Genomic DNA, 14,157 nt, shown 5'->3' on the forward strand with positions numbered 1-14,157 from the left:
TCTTTCCATGTCACAAACTGCCTTCCAACCAGTAGCTGCCTGGACTGTGTCTTTTCACTTGAGTTATGAGTTCCAAGTTTCTACCTCTTCTGTACTATATCTCTTAGAATAATGTTTATGTAATTGGCTTTTATAGTCTCAGGATATGATAAAGTCAATATTTTTGGGAGTGCTAATATCTTCTGTTAAATTGTGTGATTGCATCTGGGGAAATTAGCAGAACTATTTTTTGAGCCTCTCTGGTTTTTATTATTTGGTTATTTTTTTAAACTAAATTGATACACAACTTCTTCAATTCTAAGGAAAAGAATCTGAAAAAAAAATGTGAATGGGAATATTTTTTTCTCTTTTAATCCTTGCAACATATTCTGTGGTACCATAAGTAGCATTGACAGAATGCTGGTTGTGTTCTTTTAGGGTTTCCTCCTTGACACCCACTTGAACTGTAACTTGCAGCTGAAATTAGTAAGATGATTGTATTAAGCAGGTTAAGAAAAGCAGATCATCATGCTTGTTTTATTTATCTGTATGGTTGCATGCAATGTACATCTGGCATATATGTTGTGTGTAAAATGGACCCCATATGATTGTGTCCATGTTCTTTCTTTCTTTTTGTTTTCTTTGCAGACTGCCACATTAGTACAGGATTCCTGGGCTAAAACAGGCTAGAGTTCCCTACTTCTTTTATACTCCATTCTTTTTCATTACAGGATTCATTTGTATATGAATTGCAGTCTTCAGTTTTTACAAACATCACTATTGTTTGTAAAGAATTTTCTAACATAACCCAGACTGTAGGGAAATCTGATGTTTATACCAAGAAATGGTATTTAGTGGATATAGGAAAGTAAGAAGTGCACAAGTATAATGGTTCTTCACACTGACATAGAGTTTACTGCAAAAGTAGTTGTAATGAGCTACAGTTTTACGATACAATAACAAAGACAAGTTCCAAATCTAGTGGCCAATACAGATTCATAAACAGGCATAGATGCATGCACTAAGTATCATAAAGTGTAAGCCAAGAAGGCATGTTTGGCTTACTAATGTGATACAGAGCAGAAGACAGGCTTCAAAGACATCATGCGTAATAGTGAAACTGGTTCTGACTCTCTTAAAAGTTATTCACCCAGAAGTGGAAACAAATAGCTTAGCAAAGGCCATGCAGCAGGAACTGGCAAATAAAGTTTGGAGGAGTTTTTGGGTGATGATGCCTGTAACTCCTAGATTTGGCCAATAGCCTCTTTAACTGTGAAAATCTGTATTGATGCAGAAAACATTTCAGTCCTTGATGACATGGAAAACATGGCTACTTGCTTCACTTGTCAGATGAAAACAGGCGGAGTTGGGGAGGGAGACTATGATCTCAACACCAAAAAACCAAGAAATTTAAAATTGCACATTAGCATTCAATTGCCTGCATTAATTGACTTATTTAATGGATAAAGGACATATTACAATATTTCTCAGTACCAACTTGCTCTTTGTGTAATAGTCATATAGCACAGGCTTTCAAACTTTCAGTAACAGATTAAGTTTTTGAAGAATCTGCTACCTAACTGCTTCCGTTTAGTCACATAAATTTGCTGAATTTTCTCAGCTCTCAATTAGCAAAGAATATAGAGTAGATTCATATTTTTATTGTGATCCACAGAGTACTGAACACATGTAAAGACTTTTGTTTATATTCCTAGAAGAGACTTGGAATCATAAAAATCTGTCTGTAAGTATTTACTTTTTAACTCTATACTTCTTGCCAGAGGAAAACAGGAAATCTTTCTGACAGAATTTGTCAGATTTCAGTTTCTAATGGAAACCTGTGTAATGCAGGTTTTGTAATAACTCATATTAATTAATCATTTAACTTTTCTGAGAAAGATTTCTGAAGATGCAAAGCAATTAGTGACTTGACTGAGTCTTATTCATTAAGTTCAAGCTGAGTGCTTAATTCATACTGTGAGGAAATAACAACCACAAGGTTCTAATATGAGACTTGCTTAATTCTTCCAGGCTACACTGAGATCTTTAGATGAAAGTATTGTAGTACATTGTTTAATAAATTAACTGATTTTTTCAGGCCAACAGAAATTGTTGCATTTTGTTTGCTTGTTTGCGTCACTTCAGTAAATGTAAGTAACAAACAGATGCCTGTGAAAAATATTTCTGTTAAGGAATAAATATTGACATCAGTTGTATCCTGTTTATTATTATTTTATTTACTTTGGTTGAGGCCTATAACACAACATTTTGATTCAGGAGCAGGCTAATTTTGCTTGTTCATGTATGTAGTCTTATTGCTGTGATTAAAAATTTTTCAGCAAGGTTTTTATATTAAGTTTGTTACATAGGAACTGGAACAGTAATTTAAAAATCATTCTGCTTGTAGTCAAATGTTGCAACCTTTCAGATGAGACAGTAGAATCACAACACACAAGCCAGAGGGAATGAAAATTACATACTTCTTTATCAAGTTGTATACGTACCTCCATAATGATCAACAATTCCCTCAACTACATTTAGTTTTAGTTTAAACCAGAAGACATAGTAACTCTTCTGCTCTTAAATGATCAAATATATAAATGCTCAAAATTCCATTCAGTCTTTCTGTGGCAGTAGGTATGAATGGTGCACAGCTGTCTTCCAGGCTTGTGTGTAAAAATGCATTAGCAGGTTATTCACTTTTATAATAAAAGTGTCTGGTAGTATTCATCACTTATCTGGTGAGTTTTATGCTTTGGAAAAATTAGAGTTTAGGTTGTAACCAACTTTTGTATCATCTATTATACCATTTTTATTCAGTAGTACAGCTTTTGCAAGTATGCTTTCCTGTTCAACTATTTGACTCTGTGACATGCTTCTAGACATTAACTAGTGGTAGTTCTACCCATTCACATGAATTTACACATTTTTAATCCTCTGATGGCATCCTTGTAGTGAGCAAAAATACCACAACTAAAAATTTTCCCAGCTTTTTATTGACATGTCTGAATACATGGTGATTAATGGTGCATTAAATGTGATGTTTCCCAGCCTTTTAGGCATATGATGTGGCACAGTCAAGTATCAACAATATTATGATTCTCTTGTCATTAAAGATCTGGCAAGAGACTTGGTCTGCTTGATGTTTTGCTTATTAGATAGATACTGCCATAGAGGCACCTTATACTTCACAGTCATTTGTTCCTAAACATGTAGTGGGAAGACACAAATGTTGTTAACTATGATTCTCATGGCAAAAAAAAATGCATAAAGGAGTTAGTAATGCATTAGCAGAATATAAAATTATTATGAATGGGAGTTCAGCAGAATTTTTGAGATACATTTTCTTGATTCTATATGATTAGTCACATTATCCTAGGATTGCATTTAAAATCTATGGAGCTGTGTGTGAGCATTTTTTTTAACCACGTATTTCTCTAGAAGAATTGATGACCAAGGTAAGTAAAGTTTTCTAACCTTCACTTTCTTAATGAGAACTTCAGACTATAAGAAACCTTCAAAATGCATAGTAAAGCTATACATGATTTTTCTGTCTTAAGGGAAGACACATAAATGACTATAAGAGTACTTTTATGAGAAATACAATGGCCAATTTTCAGTAGATAGATTATTCAGATTATTCAAAAGTAGAGAGGAGGAATTTATTTTAATATAAATAAATTCTTAACAATACTGTCTGCTTTGACAAAATAAGATAATTCCTGATGTGTCTGGATGTATTTTAAAATACCATCCATTGTGTGAAATATATTGTATTCAACAAATTACCTGGTTATATATGCATCTAGAAACTCTAATATAGGGGTTTGTTGTGGAAAATATTGAAATGTTTTTATTTGTAAATGTTTGGGATTCACACCCTTAAAATAAATAAATAAATAAGTGAATGTGTAATTTTAATTTCGTGTAATGTTAGCAATAAAATTATATTTATCCAATATTCTGGTGTCCCAAGTTACTTGCCTTCCAGGCATTTGATCATTGCAGGAAAAAGCAATACACAAGTCAGTGATAAAACTCTTGAATTGCACTATTGTGAACTTATCTTAAGAAAAGAATCATATCAAGAATCATAGGGTTGCCTTTCCTTCTGTTTCCACAAGGAAACATAGAAAATGCTTTCTATTAAAAATGTGAATGAATTTTTGCCATTAAAATGTGTGTTTATTTTAATTTTAAAGAGAGTACTAAAAAGTGCTGGAAGGGTCAGAAATTTGCTGGATTGAAATAACCACCTGAAGACTGTGCATAACTGAAATTTTTTTGTCCTGTTACAGCAGGCCTAGTTCAGAATAGGAAACTGAGACATAAATGGAAGTCTTCAGCCTTAGCAAATAGGGAGTTTTATAAACATGTCTTTCTGAAATATTATTTCCAAAAACATACACATAGAGGACCTGAAATGTTTAGCCATAACCTTCCTCTGCATTTTGAATTTATAATGAAATGTGAGGCACTGCAATTTAGAATGAGTAGGGAAATTTCACTGCAATTATGCAGTGGTCTGTCACTACAGCAGCAGTAATGCCATATGGTACTAGTGACTCATAGCTTCTCATTTAGACCGAGGCTTGCGTCATGTACTGTGCTGCATACTTCCTTTCTTTTCAAGTATGCTTTTTTCGGTTTATTGTTGACTGGGAAGTGAAGCTGTTCCCGATATATTCATAAGGAAACATCCTGTACAGGAAGATTTGTTTTATTTTACATACAGCTGCCAATATACTTTAAAGTTGCTGGTGTCCTCACTAGTTTTTTTTCTTTCCTTCCTAATCTAAATTGATGTTTAGGCTCAGTTTGTGAGTCAGGCCTGCTTAGAGAAGGTCACCTGAGGCTCACAAAAATTACTGAAAGTTGAAAGAGTTTTAAAAGCTCATCTCAATCAAGAGGTTAGAGACATCTATTTATTGATCTGTATGCAGCTAAAATACATTAAAATCCCAAATACAAACTAATTATGCTCTTCTTCTTTTGCTAATATGAACAGCTACATTACAACAAGAAGTAACCATGTGCTTTAGATGGTGACATCAAAGCTCCTGTGAGATTTAAATTTCTGCTTCCAGAGATGCCACAGACAAGAGTTTCTAGTGACAAAAAGCTTAAGACTCACAAATGTATGACCATACTGTTACTAGGATGCTATTTTTTACTTAAATTCTCTATCTCCTTCCAGCTGCTACAGGTCCTTCATGTCAATATGTCATTCTTTTCTTGCCATTCATGAGAGTGTGATGAACTGAAGCTTATTTCTTTATCATGGGACAAGGTGGGGGAAAAAAGTATTATATTCTGATGCTGTACCTAAAACGTCTTTTGCTTTGCTGTTATATTGTGTCTGAAAAAATCAGAGGAATACTGATTCTTCAGGATTATGTACCAGCCATTTAAAAATTCAGAGTGATTTTTCTAAAGAGAAAATTTTTGGGGCAGAACAGGTACACCTCATCAGCAACACTCAAATACATCCAACATCGCCCCAGTACAGAAACTGTTTGTGAGAGTAGGTTTGAATTGAGAATTTCCTGGACCTATTCAATCTTGGACAATTTCCTGAAACTTTGAACAATAATACTAGTTATGACAAGATGTTCTTTTTCTGGCTTGAACATGTGTCTAATGGAAACTAGACTGGAGACCATGCAAATTAGTACCAATCAGTTATTAGTCCCCAGAGCTGGAACACTTGAAACAGTTGTTTGAAGAAGTGTTCTTTCTCTTGCAACTAATGCTTATATTTCTCAGTGTTCTTTAGGCATATCATTATTTCTGGTTAGCTGAAACTGTTGAAATTGAAAGGCCCTCTTTTTATTCAAATGTTTCATTCAGCTTAAGTCAAGGAGGATTACTGAGCTGAAAAGATTTTAAAGCGATAGTTTTTATAGAGATCTGTTCAGATAATTTTGGATTTTGCAATTTTCTGTATCTCTTTGCTCATTCATGGATTTTTTAGGCAAACAAAAAATCATTGTCTATAATTTTAGAAGCATTTAATACTGCAATACTGCGTTTCCATGAAGATCACAAAGAACAGCTTTTATATTTGTGCAAAATGCTAGACACAGCTTTCCTTTTCTTAGGACATTTTCTGGGCAGACTGTATGTCTGTGCTGTAAATAATACATGAAATATTTGTCAAATTAAATGCATTAGAAAACAGAAGAAGAGGAGTTTACCAATATTTCTTTCCAAGTAATCTTATATGCATTTTAATGATGTTCTTTCAAGTCCTTCTAGGTTTTGTTTATCTGATTATTCTGCTTTCTTCCTCTCAACTTTTTTGTCTGCCAAGACACTGTCATATTAACCACATCTTTGATTTAGTTCAAAATGAAACAACCCATTTAATTGCTGCATAGCGAGTTATGCGTCTCTGCATGATTACAGAAGGAAGTCTACAAGAGAGGGAGACCACAACTATTTTCTGTGCATGCAAACTTTCGCGAAAATCCTTGAAGAAACATTTTTTCAGAAAATAATTTCAAACTGATTTCAGACTTTCAAGTTATTTCAGTACTAAGTATTGAGGGGTTGTATTTTTTTTACTTTTGCTGATGCAAGAACTATGAACTAGAATTTCCAATGACTTTTGGTCTACTTTTGTTGTGCTTCATGAAGGAAAATCAAGCTTCACTTGAGTGTGATTTTACCATCCATTGTCATAAGTAGTAAAGCTTCCAATATACTCATTCCTCAATGGAACAATGAATATAAGTAATTTAGAGCTATGATTTCACTGAACTGAGAGAGGAAATTTAATCTATGAAGGACAAGAAGGCGATAAGTACTTTCTATTGTCTTGCATAGAAAAATGAAATAGATGAAATTACAAATCTCTTGAGTAAAACACTCCCTGCAAAGTTAGAGAAAAGATCACAATGAAAGCTTACTGTAACCTGACAAGCATATGCTCTGAGTGGGTTTTTTTCTCTTTTTCTTTTTCTTTTTCTTTTTCTTTTTCTTTTTCTTTTTCTTTTTCTTTTTCTTTTTCTTTTTCTTTTTCTTTTTCTTTTTCTTTTTCCCTTTCCTTTTCCTTTTCTTTTCTTTTTTCTCTTTTTTCTTTTTTTTTTCTTTTTTCTTTTTTCTTTTTTTCTATTACACAATCTCAGTTGAGTTATCATAACATAACTGAAAAATTTGGTTAATAGACAGGACAAAACAGGTGTAACTATGCTAATTTGTCTTTGCTAAAGTTTGAATTCCATAAGGCTTTACACACTGTGTGAGCAGGACTTCTGTTGTCAGATGCAATTTCATGGTGTTTTTCTTCAGCCAACTAACATAAATTTTGGGGAAGAAAATCTGGTTGTCTGTGAGCAAAGAGAAATAACTAACGTGTATACTCTCTTTAAGTACTCTGACAGCCCTAGACTCTAAAAGTTTGTATGCTTTTTCTGGGCAGTAGATTTGGTCACATTACATGATGCAGTGGTTATAGTTTGAAATATTGTATGCACCTTAGTGCTCAAGTGAAGTTTGGATAAAGAATATGGCAGTTTGAAAACGGGAGCAAATAGATACAGTGACTTATTGGCTATGTAGCTTCACATGTTCCCTGTCACAAGAGAGCATCACAACCACAAATACTGCCTGTGCATGCTCTCTTGTTTATCGTTCTGCTGAGAGGGAGAGCATTTATTTTCAGAGGATCTCCATTTACAATATCGCATGCTCAGAGCAAGTGAGGACAAAGGGAAAACTGATACTAAGTACATGCTGTTCATATCTGCTCCAAGTGTAACTATTTTCATATGCTGCAGCAACACACTCCCTTACTGAAAAATACAATGACTCATTTAAAGGAACAAAATAAGGATCTATAACAGAAACATACTTCCCTGAGATGGTTAAACAATGCCTTAGGCTTGAAAGAGCTTGACTTTTCTTTCATAGGTGGACTAGTTGTTAACTTTGTGGACTAAATTAAGAAAATAATATTTTGCAGATTGGAGTTTATACTTTGCTCTCCAGATTTTAGTTACTTAGACATAGCATAAAAAGGAGAGCAACAGATGCCAGAAAAGCTCATTAGTTAGCTGAATGTGTTTATTGCAATATTGTGGGTCAACCACTGAAACTAAGACTTTTATTCAAATTCAAAATTATATTTAGTATTGGAATAGAAGTTGAATCATTTAGGAATTCCTAAACATTGTCTCTAACCATTGCTTTGCATCTGCTGATGTCAAAATATTTGTTTTTTATATATTTTTCATGTACTCATAACTCTATAGACTACTGTTGTACAGTTATATAGTTTCTTAGCTAACTACCCTGTTAGGTTAGACAAACATGTTCCTGGAATCTTATTCTAATTATGCTTCTTCAGTGAACCAAGGCCATGTCACTTTCCCATGTATTTAGACATAGTGTGAGGTTAGAAGCAAGGGGAAGCCTTCAGCAGGGGGCCAAAACAAGAGGGGAATGACTTCATTAACTATACTTCCACACAATTTTTGTCAATTATGCTAATTTGCTAAACCTAAAAAGTAGGTTTATACCTACTTTTCTAGGTATAAATCATATCACTGTACGTTCCACCATAAGTACACCTGGAGGACCTTCAATAAATGGTAACTGCTTTTTATCATTCTAATCTTGTTTGGCTTGTGATTTTAGGGCTGAAAAGGCATCACTGCTGATTATTTAATTCAAGCCTTTTCCTTACCGCAGTATGAAATACTACCACTCATACAAGGATGAAAAGGCTTGGCTTTCTTCAGTGTGTATTTTATGATTTGGTTTATGATTTGGTTCTAGAAGTCTTGTAGCCTGTAGCTTAATTTAATGTCTCGTTTTGAAAGACAGATTTTATTAGATTTAATTATTTGTTTCATCTAAAATGGAAGTTATTTTTATTATTAACTGATCTACTTATTGCATGAAGTACAAATCAAAAGTTTACTTCTTCTGCATCTCAGTAATGTTTTATCATAATTCTTTTCATCTTCTATGTTTTTAAATTTCCTCTTGTATTAAGTAACTGAGGTTCAACATTGAAGTTTGTAAGTGAAATGTAATAAAGTTTTGTGCAGAAAGTTGAGGAGCAATTTAAATTAAACTTAGGCTGTCTCATATCTTTTCACCAATTTTGAACCAAAATATGGCTGAAATGCTTTAAAGTTGCATTTAGACTTGAGTAGTATGGTCAGCTTTGCTCTAGGAGAAGATGGAAAGGAATGTTTTTTAATGTTGCAGGACATGTGCTAATTCCCATTGATTCTTACAGCTTGTGGCTGGGAATGAGGGCCTTCAAGGAAAATTCTCAAAATATCCTAAAAGGTCTACCTCTGCTCCTGAGGTATTTTTGGTTTGATGGGAAGTCAAAGGTAATGTCATACTAGTCCCCCATGTGACTCTTTATCCCTTGAGTCCCATAAACTGGTTTAACTCTCATTCACTCATATGAGTTAAGTGGATAAATCCCATGAATTCTTTCAAAGTCTCAAAGCAAAAATTCATTTTCTTCAGATAAACATCCAGACTTTGAACTTGTTCTTAACCTTCTAATGTGAGCTTCAACCATGAAAATCACAGAAGTCTCCCCTATTTTTTTTCTTTTATTTCTATGTTTAGCTGGGTAAGGAAAATCCAAAAATCTTCAGCTACATGCACATTGTAAGAAAACCGTTGACATTTTCAGGAAATTGATTGCCGAACTTCATGAATTGGAAAAGTACTGCCAGTCAAGTAGTGCCTGTCACCACTCAGCACACTCCCCACCTCTAGCCATGCATTGGTCCCTCCTTACAAGTTACTGCCTCATTACACAGGGGGGACATGGCATCAAACCCTGGCATTGCTACTTTAAAGATGGTGTTATTGGCTTGAACTGCTTTTGTGGTAGTAGGATAAGGGCACAGGACGTGTGTGTATGGTTAGGTCTCTGACAATCTTGAATACTGAAAACAGCTGAAACTATTACTTTCCCCAGCTGTCTGCCTTAGCCACTTCTGGACATTGCCATTCCAACTAGGTATGTCTCATCCCATCATGAACCATAATACACCAGGCTGAAAAGTGCAGGAGATGATTGACAAAAGGATCAGATATCCATGCCTCAGTGGCAGCATCCCTCTCAGAAGGGCAGGGTGGGTGAGTAGGAGCCATAAGTGTTTCAAACTGCTGGTTTTATCTATCACAGACGATGTGACAAGCTTCTTAACGTATTATAGTAGAGGTTCGCTTCAGTGCAGGAAAATCAAAGTATTAGTAAACTGAAATGTTTTGAAGTTCTGACCAGTAACATGCTGCTACTTGACTGGTAAGCTTGTGTATGAGTATATAATTCACATTGCTGCTTCTTTTCATGGTACAAGAAAGAGTGTTCTTGGCAAAGCTGGGATTCCCCAACATCACAAGAATTTATATGGTATCTTTCCTAAATGCAGTAAACAGCTCCCTGCAGTTTCCAGTTAAAATACTTATCTTTGATGAACTATAGTTTATTTTACTTTACTTATGTCGATCTAGAATGGAACAATAGAAAACTGTAATAATTACTGCAATTTATTTTTCAAATCTTTCCTATGGTACTGTTGCAAGAAGGACTATGTCAAGTTAGTGGTAATTAAAATCAAAAATGCAAGCAGTCAGCTTGGTTTATGGTACTTTGCTGTAATAAGTATTCTTTCATTTTTTGATACTGAGCAAAATACAAACCAACAACACAGACATTAAATGAGTATTGCCAGAATTGAGAGAATAAGTTGTTTACAAAACGAAAACATGCTGTACTCTGATTCAGATTTACATCACTATTCTCCAGAAGGTGTAATTGCTTCAGAAAGTTTAGTCAGAATTCCTATGCTCCTGAAAATCTGTTTGTTGAAGAAAAATGTAAGATCATTGATTGGCTGGTATTTATTTTCTGGCTTTCTAAACCATTCCATTGCTACTCAAGGATTTGCATTACATGCTGCTCATATCGATTGCAGTGAATTTATGTGGAAGAGCTTTCAGATTCTCAGTTGTGTAGGACAGCAGTGATTTGTCATCACAGACCTAATTTTGACTATTCTGTAAACCAAGTAAAAACTTCTCTGACTAGGTAATCAGTACAGGTGCAGTATATGGTACTGGTGTTTCTGTATCACAGGAATGGCCTGCTGCGCATGGATTTTATAGACAGTCACTTTGCAGTCAATGTCCATCTGTACTTCAGTTCAACAAGTTGTAGATTTATTGCATATGAGACAACATACTGCACTGAACATGTCCTACAGTTTATCTACTCATATTTGTTTCTCCTTATTGGTGGAAAGGGATTGGGTAAAACTGTAAGGGGAGCTAACCCATTTTAGAGTGTCCACCTCTTAAAATTCTCTTAAACCAAGACACTATTGCAGTGGTTTTACTGAATTTAGACAAAACTCTCATAAGAGAGTTTGGTCAGTGACTTGATCTTCCTATTTGATGGGAAAAAGTTTGTGTTCAAGTACATTACATAATCTAGGTTTTATTCCCTTAAGTTTCTATTAATGTGAAATAAAAGATTGAGTTAGCATACATCATCAAACTTTATCTTTGAAGGTTCATAAATCCTCAGAGATAGGTTAGAAGTATATTTTATTTACTTATCTATTTATTGAAATTACTCACTGCTTCTAGAATCCTAAGTCATTGGCATTGAAGTTGATATACTGACCTAATGTATTGCTGTTGCATTCATGCTCATCATTGTATCGGAGGAGCAGACAATATGAAAATAGGAATTTTGACTTTGTCAAGTTGCCAGTATGTATTTTTTTTCTAATTTATATTTACAGGCCCTGAAAAGAAATTTTCGTCAATGTGTATGTATTAAATACCCACTCAGCAAATACTTTGACATTGCACAATGAACTATTTTGTTGGGTTTTTAATTTGCATCTATTCATCACAAATAATTTATTTGAAAGAAATACTTATACGTGATCTTGTCATTCAGCAAAACATTTGCAAAAACTACCTACAAGCAATCCAATTTCAACTCACAGCTTGCTACATGCGACCATGTGTACAGTACACATGTTATAGGTTAAGATGCCTGATGCATAAACTGCATCATTGTTTCTTATCTCAATATCTTGTCCTAATATGTTTGATATTCCCCTACTCATGGAAGGGGGAATATCAAACTGTTTATACTGTATATTTGAGTAAGTTTTCTCAAGATCTGCTGCAAATTAGATTAGCAAACCTGTCTTTATATTTTCAAAACAAGAAGTACAGTTACTTACTTGATTAAATATGGCTTCCCACATAGAACAGCTCATTGTTTTTGTTAGACTGATTATTTCACACAGAATATTCAGAGTAGGAAGAGACCCACAAGAGTCACCGAGTCTGACTCTTAATTGAATGGCCCACGCAGGGATCAAACTCACAAACTTGACATCAGTAGCACTCTGTTCTAACCAACTGAGCTAATCTGAGGGTGGAAATTACTTTTACTATATGAAAATAGGGTTAAAAGCCATTACACAGGCTGATAGGTTTAATTCTTTCTCTATCTATTTTATCTATATTATAGTATTGTTCTGTAGAGAGTCTATGTATTCAGAGTTGCAGATGGAGCTATTTATATTATATAGGTGAAGACTATTGATATTTATGTATTATATTTTGAGCCTTAGAAGTCAGAAACAAAAATCCTAAAATATTGGAATGGTAACAACTTCCCCTGGTGCTTTTCTGTGTGTATTAAAATATTTTTTTTTCTGTTGGCTGTACTTGAAGCTGGGTGAATTGAAGTATGGTGTTATGGTGGCTATACATAAACCTTGATTATATCCTCTTTCTTGGAAAACAAAACAGAAGAATTCTGTAAGAAAATTTTTAATTGTTTGCTGTGTGCCTTGGCTTGGATTAAATTAGTTCAAAGGATAATTTCAATATTTCATTCTATATTTTTATCAATGCAGTGTTGGAACACATTAAAAAATAAAGATTATTTTTTCCCCCTAAAATATGTCATATCGGAATATAACATTTTTATCTGGAGAATATTCTTGATTGAAAATCATCTATGATGTTTTGAGTTCAGATTTTATTATTTACAAATATTCACAAGTATAGTGACCAAAAATGATTTAGTTTTTATTTATATTTGCAAGAGAGATTGGCTTCCAATAGTATTCTTTCATTTTACAAACTTTAGTTTAAAGAACCCACTTTCTTGATGCATGATACTTCAGCAACTGTAGTGAATTATAGTAACTTGCTACTAATTTATTTCAAAAGTTAATGATGTGCATTTATGCACTTTGTAGTTTAAGTTTGTATGTAGTCAAGCAGAGGTCAGTAAAACTTTTCCTTTTACTCAAGTCTACAATGATATAAGGGTTTTTTAAATCTCATTTCAAGATTAGATGGGCACCATCTGCTACTCTTTATTTTCATTCTATCTGCTAACACAAAACTATGAAGTCTTGTCACATCCAGGATGTTTTATCAAAACAGGCAATTTCTGAGAATACATACTGGAAGCAAAATAATCTGGGAAACAATCCAAAGACTTAATTTTTTTTCTCCTTTTCCTTAATATTTATCAGGATCATCTTCTCTGACTTGGATACAAAGTAGAAGGCTGAAGCCCTAATATTGAAGGTCTGTGAAAATTGTGGAATTTTTTTATCAGACAGTGGAGATTTTCACTTAGAGAAAGAACAAAAAAGAAGTAGATTGTTCTTGGTAAATGATGTCTTCTTCAAAGGAAATTGATCTGTTTTCACTTCTCTCTTGATAAATCATTGTCTTTTATAGACATAAAAATTATATGGACAAAAAAATCTTAACCTTGAGTTAGGAAGTAGAGTGCTCTGAATTCTGAAAGGGAACAATTTGGAAAGCTATCATACCATTATTCTGCATGTTCTGATTACACTTAAGAATATATACATACATATATACAAGTATAGGTAGTACATAAATATTACATATATATATAAGTACTACATATGTATACAACTATGTAAGAATACCATAAACAATCTGATTTAAGATGCTAGTTAACCCAAGAGGTAAATGTATGATTTGAAATTAATTTTAGCTTGGACTTAAATAATTAATTCATGTTCTTGGTATTGTTATGCTATGGAAATGTGCACCTACCGCAAGACAAGATTAATGTAAATAAAGGTTGGGTTTTTTTTAAATAATGCATTTATGCCTATA

The sequence above is a fragment of the Molothrus aeneus genome, chromosome 1 (assembly GCF_037042795.1).
Source record: "Molothrus aeneus isolate 106 chromosome 1, BPBGC_Maene_1.0, whole genome shotgun sequence".
Taxonomy (NCBI): domain Eukaryota; kingdom Metazoa; phylum Chordata; class Aves; order Passeriformes; family Icteridae; genus Molothrus; species Molothrus aeneus.